Consider the following 10,124-nt stretch of genomic DNA (forward strand, 5'->3'; position numbering starts at 1 on the left):
TCCTGTAGTTAAGTGACCAAAAATCCACACAGCATTCCTAATTTGGCTTCTCTAATGTCTTGCACAACTTCAACATAACATCCCAACCCCTGTACTCGATAGTAAAAACACAATGCTGGAGAAAGTTAATAGGTCAAACAGTGTCCTTTATGTAGCCTGCTGGCGTTTTCCCATACCTTGATGAAGGACTCAAGCCCAAAACATCGGTTATGTATTTTTATCTTTGCTCTATAAAGGCAAATAGTGCCTTTGGAAGACTACACAAAAGAGTCTGGAAAAACAACCAACTGAAAAACCTCACAAAGATTAGCATGTACAGAGCGTTGTCATACTCACGTTCCTGTTCAGCTCCGAATCATGGGTCCTCTACCGGCATCACCTACGGCTCCTAGAACGCTTCCACCAGCGTTGTCTCCGCTCCATCCTCAACATTCATTGGAGCGACTTCGTCACCAACATCGAAGTACTCGAGCTGGCAGAGGCCGACAGCATCGAATCCACGCTGCTGAAGACCCAACTGCGCTGGGTGGGTCACGTCTACAGAATGGAGGACCATCGCCTTCCCAAGATCATGTTCTATGGCGAGATCTCCACTGGCCACCGTGACAGAGGTGCACCAAAGAAGAGGTGCAAGGACTGCCTAAAGAAATCTCTTGGTGCCTGCCCCATTGACCACCGCCAATGGGCTGATCTCGCCTCCAACCGTGCATCTTGGCGCCTCACAGTTCGGTGGGCAGCAACCTCCTTTGAAGAAGACCGCAGAGCCCACCTCACTGACAAAAGACAAAGGAGGAAAAACCCAACGCCCAACCCCAACCCACCAATTTTTCCTTGCAACCGCTGCAACCGTGTCTGCCTGTCCCGCATCAGACTTGTCAGCCATCAACGAGCCTGCAGCTGACGTGGACATTACCCCTCCATAAATCTTCGTCCGCAAAGCCAAGCCCAAGAAGAGGACACTGTTTGACCTGTTGAGTTTTCACTTCAACCACGGAGTCTGCAGACTTTTTCTTTTTACCTCTGTACTCAATACTTTGATTCATGAAAGGCCAATGTGCTCAAAAGCTCTCTTTACATCCCTGTCTACCTGTGACACCACTTTTTAAGGAATTATATCTGTATTCCCAGACTTTAAGTTGGATAGCAATTAGATCAATGCACAAACATGCCAGAGAAGCTCCGTAGGTCAAGCAACATCCATAGGAAGTAAAGGGTAACCAACGATTTGGGCCTGGGCTCTTTGACATAGCTGGAAGTTGCCTACCCTTTACTTCCCATGGATGTGTGTCCTGCTGAGATTCTCCAGCGCGTGCATGCATTGCAATCAGCCCCAGCATCTGCCGACTTTCTTAATTAACCAGCTATTAGTTCAAACCAGGTCATGCTCGGGAAAATAAAACTGAAAGAGAGTGAAATTTCAAATCTGAGTTAGATACACAGTCAAAAAAGTGGTGTTTTTGATTTAATTTAATTTAGAAATGTAGCACAGTAGCAGGCCCTTCCAGCACACAAGCCCTTGCAGCCCCAATACTCCCATGTGAACAACTGGTCGACTAACCTGTACGTTTTTGTAATATGGGAGGAAACCTGGGCACCCGGGGAAAACCCCATGCAGACAAGGGGAGAAACTCCATACTCCAAACTCCAAACTCCGAACTTGAACCCAAGTCGCTGACACTGTAACCCCTAATGGAAATCAGAACAGGAAACCAGTGGTTAAATGTGACGTAAAGTGAAAGACCAGAGGATATTTATTTGATAAGCAACATTATTCGAGAATTAGTTCATTGTGCTTTTTTTGAGAAATATTTTTATTTGAACAATAACTGTGAACAATTATCATTCAAATGCCTTGATGTACAAAAACTGTATCTGTTTAATAATAAATAATTTGCAACTTTTCATGGTGTTTTGGGGAAACCGTGAAAGTGACCTCTCGTGGCTAGAGGAATAAACTACATCTCTGAGCAACTTGGGAGGTCTGTGTTCATTCATGAGACTCATAGCTTCTGAGAAGTACCACCCCCATTTTGAACATCCTTCACGGAAAGAAATTTATTGTGTTCTGGTGTACATGAGATATGTTAGTCCAATTACGTAGGAATCTTTTGAGAGTGCACCCAGACAATTTTATCTCCTTTCCTGAAAACATAACATTATTGTCATAGAGTGAATACAAAGAAAATTCACCAGATTGTGTCCAGGGATTCTGGGTCTTTTATTATGAGGGGAATAGACAAGGTGGACAGGCGAATGGATGAAAATTTAGGGGAGATGGCAGAGGTAAGCTTTTGTACACAGAGGGTGACAGATGCCTCGAATGCATTGCTGGGGTGGTAGTGGAGGCTGGTAGTGAAGACAGACAGAATAGAAAGAAAAATAGAGGATTGTGTATGAGGTAGGGAAAAATTAGTTTTTATTTTTTTACATTTAGAGATATAGCATGGTAACAGCCCCTTCTAGCCCACGCCATCCAATTAGGTTACAAACCTCATGCATTTTTCGAACGCGGGAGGAAATTGGAGCATCTGGAGGGAATCCGTGCAAACACAGGAAGATCGTTCATACCTCTCACAAACATAGCTGGATTTGAACCCGGGTCACTAGCCTTGTACTACACTACGTTAACTGAGCCAAGTGGATTTAAATTGTTTTGCACAACATTGTGGGCTGAAGGGCCTCTACTGTGCTGCAATGTTTGATGTTTCCATGTATTCTTACGTGAGGAATGATGGAGTAGACTAGGCCTGTATTTTCTAGACTAGAAGGACTAGAGATGATCTCAATAGGGTGAATACAAGGAGGATGAGTGAGAGGGCATTTCTCATTGAATAAAGTTCTTCGCTTAGAGCTGGGCGAATCTTTGGAATTATGTTCCAAATTAATATAATTGACACCTAACTCCCCATGAAGACAAGTTCTCAGACTTAAAGGCAATTAAAGATGGACAGTAAATACCTGGTTTTTCAAAATGAGAGGGCAGGCAGGGCCTGAAACTCGTCATCTGAAAAGTGAAATTGTAACAGCACTGAACTCCTTCATTACTTCATTGTGGTATTTAGCCTGGAGTTTGAGTTCCTGTCCCTGTGGTTGAGTGTAAAAGCATAATGTGTTGGACACATCTATATCTCTCTGCTTGTGTAGGTGCATGATAGGATAAAGCTGATAACTTCATATGTGGATAAAGGCTAGGGGATCAACTCCAGACGGAAGAATTGGATTGAAAAGGTAGGGGCATGGAGATGCCTCTCTTGAACACTCTGTCTTATTTCAGCGCATCTCCAGCCAGCCACAGCACAAAACCCACCACGTGGAGCAGCTTCTTTCCTTTTGTTCCCTAGGCATGTCCCTGAGCTCCACTCTGGGTTGCGGGTCATGGGTGATGCGGGAAAGACTGACTGTGAGGGATCGATCCAGGTTGTGGACCGTGGACGATGCTGGAGAACTAGTTAAAGGCATATGCATCTGCAGGGTGGGGGCTATTTGTGGCATGCACCCAGGGGAGACAATCACCCATTGTAGATTGTAACCAGATTTTTTGTACCTTTTAGTTACCAGGTTAAACGTGCCTATTAGCTTGCGACGAGTGGTAAGTACCGTTTGTTTCATCCTCCTGTTTAGCTGTGAGAACTGCTATTGGCAGCGATCTGTCGGGAGTTGCAAGTATTTGTGTGTAGTTGCTTTGTCTGTGTGCGTGTGTGTGTGTGTGTGTGTGTGTGTGTGTGTGTGTGTGTGTGTGTGTGTGTGTGTGTGTGTGTGTGTGTGTGTGTGTGTGTGAGCATGCTCCCTGCTGTGAAACGTGTAAATAAAGATCACTGTTTGTTAATTAAATATGTCCAGGACTTGTTATTTCAACCTTCTGAACTTATTCTCCACATAAAAGCTCTCCTATCAGAGAGCTTCTCTTCTTAGCTTTCTGCCCTCTTTCTCATCACTTCCCAGTTTCTTCCATGTCTACCCTCCCACCTATATCTACCTATATTGCCTTTACTTAGCCTGTGCTCCACCCCCTTCTTTCCACCTCTCAAGTCAAGTTTATTATCAAGTACAACCTGATGAAACAGCCTTCTTTGGGTCTTCAGTGCAAAACACACAGGCACACAACCAGACATAACATGCATGCAGGAAAACAGTACACATGCATGGCAAGTATTTCAGCTATACAAATAAATAAATATTGCTTCATGAATATGAGAGTCTCAGCGGGTCAGTGTGTGCAGTTCCTTCGGTCGTTCTGCATTCTCACTGCCCGTGGGAAGAAGCTGTTCCTCAGCCTGGTGGTGCTGGCTCTGATCCTCCTGGATCTCTGCCCAGACAGGCAAAGCTGAAAGATGCTATGCACGCCTTCTTCAGACAACGATGCCACTACATCTTCGATGGGGGTGGGTGGGGGGTCGGTGGTGGAGGGGTGAGGGAGACTCCAATGGTCCTGTGGATTGACCTCCAATCCATTTCTCGGTAGCAACCGTACCACACAGTGATGCAGCCGGCCAGGATGCTCTCGATAGAGCTCCCACAGAAGGTTGGCATAATGGTGGTCGTTTGCCTTGCCTGCTTGTCTTCTCAGAAAGTGCAGTCGCTGTTACACCTCCTCTCCCCTGCTTCTACCATTTCTATTCATGTGTCTACCCATTTTTCCAGATTCCTGGTGGAGGTCCCAGGCCGGAAACGCTGACTGCCTCCTACTTTCTCTGGATGACCTACTAAGCTTTTCCTGCACAGATCCCATCCTCTGCAGTCCCCTGTGTCTCAAATAAGTTCTGCTGAAGTCCACAGCAATTATTAATGGTCATCAATATTTTATTATTGAATGTAGTAGCTGCAAATGCTAAATGAATTAGATTCATTTCAATCTAATGACAACATCAAGACGACATCTGAAGTTCACTCATTAAGCAGGTGAAGTCAGACACTGGCGGAGGATCAAAAAATTAAAAATCATGGGAATATTTAAGAGATGAATAGTAGACTGAGGACAATAGAGGATTGGGGGGGGTGGTCGGAGAAGAGCAAACAATGAGGTGGAGCCAATCAGCAAATATTTTTCACCGTTGCGGGGAGGGGGGGGGGGTCGTGCTAATTACAATTAGAGGTCCACACTGAATCAATAGCTTGTGTTTGAACTTTTTATTTCCATTTAATTCAATAAAGAATCTGACTGCCACCAAAATATAGTCACAGCGGAATGGCAGGAAAAGTTGCAGTCAGTGTGTGCACGCCAGGAACCCACAAACAGCAGGGAGCTGCTTTCCATGGAATCTTTTCAAGATTTAAGATCCCCTTATTGTCATGTATTAGTACAGAACATGTAATTTTACATGAATTGTTTTCTGCCTGCCGTAAAGGGGCGACGGTGTGGTGGTACACCACTGGCCTACTGCAGGGGCAACCTCTGTACCTGCAGAAGAGCATGGGGACAAGACAACACCCTGCCAGCTGTCAATCAGTCGACCTGAATAGACCACGCCCCACCCGGTCGGGTGTCAATCACCCTTCGGGATATAAGCCTGAGCCGGCCCTTTGAAGATACTCTCAGAGTTTACAGCAGCTCTCCTCACAGCTGGCTCTGTGGAAGTTTACCTCGAATAAAGCCTGTTGTGCAGTCTTTTGGTTTCGTGTGTTTGCTTCTGACCGACAGTGTACCACAGACGCTAATAGCGACTCTTTGCCTTGAGGCAGGCAGAAGCCGATTCAGTGTACAGGGAGTCCCAGGGTTACGAATGTCCGACTTACGGACAACTTGTACTTACGAACAAATTGTGCCCCCAATCCGTGCATGTGCATAATATTACTTCATGAATGCCCCTTCTGGAATGCAAGACATCAATGGAATGAGAGTAAGAGTTAACTATTTAAATGTTTTTTTTACAGTACTAAGACAAACTTTTGACTGACGTTAAATAAGAACATGTTCCGACTTATCCACAAATTCAACAAAGACAGACGGAGAACAGATCTCGTTCATAACCCAGGCACTCTCTATTCTATTACATTAAGTACTGAATGTCCATGGATTCATCTCCAGTGATCCTGCACAGAGTCCTGTTCCCTCTATTAGCAAATGGAGCTCCTGATCCAACCCTCCAATATAATCAGGAAGCCTTCAGCACTGGGACCCCTTCTTGCCCTCAGTACGCTCTCAAATCCCGGCTCCATTACCTGGTTCCCACGAGCCAGTCAGCAGGGTACCCTGACTGATAGTCACCCGCAGCCTGTGTGGGTCCTTTAGCCGCTGAGCTCCTAGCTGGTTTGCTGTCGCAGTCACCTTCCATGTAGGGTTAACCCCTCTGCTTCACCTTCTCAATGGTGGGGGGGGGGTTTCTCCCTATTTCTGCTGCCCTGCATTGATAGGCTGCTCCCCCCAGTGTCTGCAATCCCTTGCGGCCACTGCATGCGCAGGTGCCACTATCTTGGGCACAGACCTCCGCGGTTGCAGGATTTTACTTACTAACACAGTCAGCTCCTTTAACAGACTGTTTAATGCCTCTATGGAGCTGCCACCATTATGACTGGGTGGTTAAACCCTTCGGAGCACCGCACCGCACCCCGCTCTCCCGGGTCCACACCAGCTTCAACGCTGCCGCTACAGCAGCTCCGCCATTTTCGCACATGTGACAGAACAGGCAGGGCTTCAAGTTAAAGTTTGCCTTGAGAAGCTGCTTGGCCAGGTGCCCAGAACTCTCTCAGCACTCCATTGAAGCACCAGTTGATACTTTGTACTCAGGTATTAAGTGTGAGACTCGAACCCACAATCCTTCAAAACTCACTCGGAATTTCATTATCAACCGAGCCAACATTGACACCTAATGGACCTTTGAGGAAGTAATGCTCCTCATGTCTGCTGGAAATAATTGCTAATCACAAAACTATGCATTTAAGGCACAATTTAAGATTCCCTTATTGTCTTGTACACAATTTTTTTCTTTCAAGTTCAAGTTTATTATTATCATACAATTGTAAAATACATCAGGATGAAATGTCGTTCCTTGGTCCTCGTTGTTAAAAACAGTCGAACACCTATATAGACATAGCACAAATATTTACAAGCCATTTATGTGCAGTACATATATACAAATAAATAAATATTGTTGAATAATCGTAGAGTCTCGGATGGCTACTGTGAGCAGTTCCTTTGGTCGTTCAGCATTCTCACTGCCCGCGGGGGAAAAGCTGTTTCTCCGACTGGTGGTGCTGGGTCTGATACTCCTGTGTCCCGTTCCCAATGGGAGCAGCTGGAAGATGCTGCGTGCAGGGTGGAAATGGAAAGGGTCCTCGATGATTTTGCAAGCCTTCTTCAAACAGTGATCCCGTTTGAACTGTGATGGCAACACAAGGAGGTGCCACAATTATGGCGCCCGTCCAAGACTCGTAAATGCGTAGGCAACCTTGGCTCCTGTGCAATCTATAAATTCACTGGTGACACCACCATTGTCAGATGAATAATGGGAATTGATGAGTTGGAAATAAGATTGAGAGTTTGGTTGGGTGGCGCCAGAGAAACGATATTGCTCTCAATCCAAACAAAACCAAGCAGGTTGGGGAGAGACTGTGCACCTCTCTTCATTGATGGGGCAGCAGTGAAGAGGTTTAGCACCTTCAGGTTCCTGTATGCAGTCATCCTGGAAAAAGATTTTCAATGTATAAAAGCGACCAGGAGCCCTGTCCTAAAGGCGATTTAAACCTGTGCGGGACTGTGCTGGGCAGTAGTACCCCACAGAGGAGCACCAAAATTCAGGTCACCTCTCCCCCACTCCTCCTGGGTCCACATGGCAACACTAACACTAAAATGTTAGATCATACAGGATTTCATCATATTACAGGCTCTATGGCCCACGATGTTGTGCCAACCTCTATAAACCTACTCAATAATCAAAACCTTCCATAACTCACACTCATAACCTCTATGGCATTCATGTGCTTGTCTAAGTGTCTTTTAAAAGTCCCTATTTTACCAGCCTCCACCATTACCCCGGGCAGTGTGTTCCAGGCACCCACTGCTCCGTGTATAGAAAAAAATGTAACCCTAATGTCTCCCCTGAATTTTCTTCCACTTGCTCAAATGCCCTCTGGTATTTGCTACTCTTGGCCCAGGAAAAAAGTTGCTGGCTTTCCACCCTATCTACGCCTCTCATAATCTTCTGGGCCTCAATTGAGTCACCTCTCATCCTTCATCGCTTCAAAGAGAGAAGTCCAAACCATGCTAACCTTGCCTCATAAGACACATTCTCCAATCCAGGCAGCATTCCAATAAATCTCCTCTGCACCCCCTCCTGTAATGATGCCACAAGAAACTGACCACTATTCTAAGTGTGAAATAACCAAAGGCTTATAGAACTGCAACATTACCTCTCAGCTCTTGAACTCAAATACATGACTAATGAAGTCCAGCATATTTAACTGCTCCATCAGGCTGTGTGGCAGCATTGAAAAATTTTTGGACTTGAACCCCAATGACCCTCTGTTCTTCCACACTGTTAGGAATCCTGTCATTAACTATGTACTGGACCACCAGGTTCAACATGCATCACTTCATGCTCATTCAGATTGAACTCCACTTTTCTGCCCAACTCTGCATCCTGTCTATATTCTGCTGTTACCTACGACAACCTTCTTAGAACCATAGAACATTACAGCACAGGAACAGGCCCTTTTGGTCCTTCTAGTCAGTGATGAACCATTTTTCTTCCCAGCCCCACTGACCTGCATCCAGTCCATAACCCTCCATACCTCTCCCATTCATGTTCCTGTCCTCTGAAAACTTACTGAGCAATCCTTGCACTTTTTCATCTAGGTCATTCATAAAAATCACAAATAACAGGGGTCCCAGAGCAGATCCCCACGGAACTTCAGTAGTCATCCAGGAAGTACATGTTCCATTTATTATTACCCTCAGCTTTCTACGGGAAACCCAATTCTGGATCCACACCACCAAGATTCCATAGATGCCATTCATCATGACGTCCTGAATGAGTTTACCACGGGGCAGGGCTTGTCAAGTCCCTTAATAAAATCCATATATTCCACACCTACTGCCCTTCTTTCTTCAATTTCTTTGTCACTTCCTCAAAAATCACAATTAGACTCTTGAGGCAGGATCTGTCCCCCACATACTGTGAAGACTATGCTTCTCGAAATGTATGCTGCGCTGCAGTGCGAGCAAACAAGCTCAAACCACAAAGGCTCTATCCAGGCGTTAATTACCTTAAAACTTGCACCAGGTTCTGTTTCCCTTCTGGCTTTGCATGCTCTGCTCCTGTCCAAGGGCTGGTGCGAGCCTTCCTAGGGGGCCGGTGATTGGCGGGGAGTAGGTAGAACCAGCCTCCCAGGTTACCTCCCTGCAGGTATAGTGGGTTGCCCCCTGCAGTAGGGAGTGCAGACAGGCGCAGGCGGTCACAGACAGTCCAGTGGTTGTATCACCACAAAATGTTCTAAGAATCCTCTCCAATAGTTTGCCCACCACTGACATAAGGCTCACTATGACCTAAGGAGACTACAACTGCCATTCTCCAATCCTGCGGTACCTCCCCTGTGGCCAGGGAGGACGCAAAGATCATCGTCTCTGGCTTCCGTCCCACCAGTTCATCAGAGTGAAATAGGGGTTTCGCGGACCTCCAACCGGGGCCATCCCTCTTTAGTTCCTCAGCATTCTCCGGCATCCGCCAACTTTACATTCGACGGCCACATTCCCCCGCCTTCTGGTCCCACGTCAGGTGTCAGGAAATGCGAAAGGAGACGGCAGTCAACGAACTTCGGGGGTTCTGACCCCATTGGACCCACCCTCCCTCCCCTGCTTCATCTGCGGCTCTCACCCTTGACCCCCCCATGCCCAGAGAGGATGTGTCTACTGACCATAGCTAAGCGAGTATAAGACAGCTTTAATAAACTAATATGTACACTAAGAGGTCTTGTCTCTTTGCAAGACAAACCTGGAAGGCCAGACTGTAGCTCAGGACTGCTTTATAGACAAGGTCACCGGGACGACCCCTGGTGGCCTAGTGATGTAATTACATGTCGCATAAGTGAAGACCAGAGCCACCTTGCCCCCACCCCCTCTCGGCTTTATTCGGCTGTTTCCGATACCGTTCGGTTGCCCCTCACAAAGATGGCGGCGGCGCGTCCAACTG

This window comes from Narcine bancroftii, chromosome 7, assembly GCF_036971445.1.
Source record: "Narcine bancroftii isolate sNarBan1 chromosome 7, sNarBan1.hap1, whole genome shotgun sequence".
NCBI classification, from domain to species: domain Eukaryota; kingdom Metazoa; phylum Chordata; class Chondrichthyes; order Torpediniformes; family Narcinidae; genus Narcine; species Narcine bancroftii.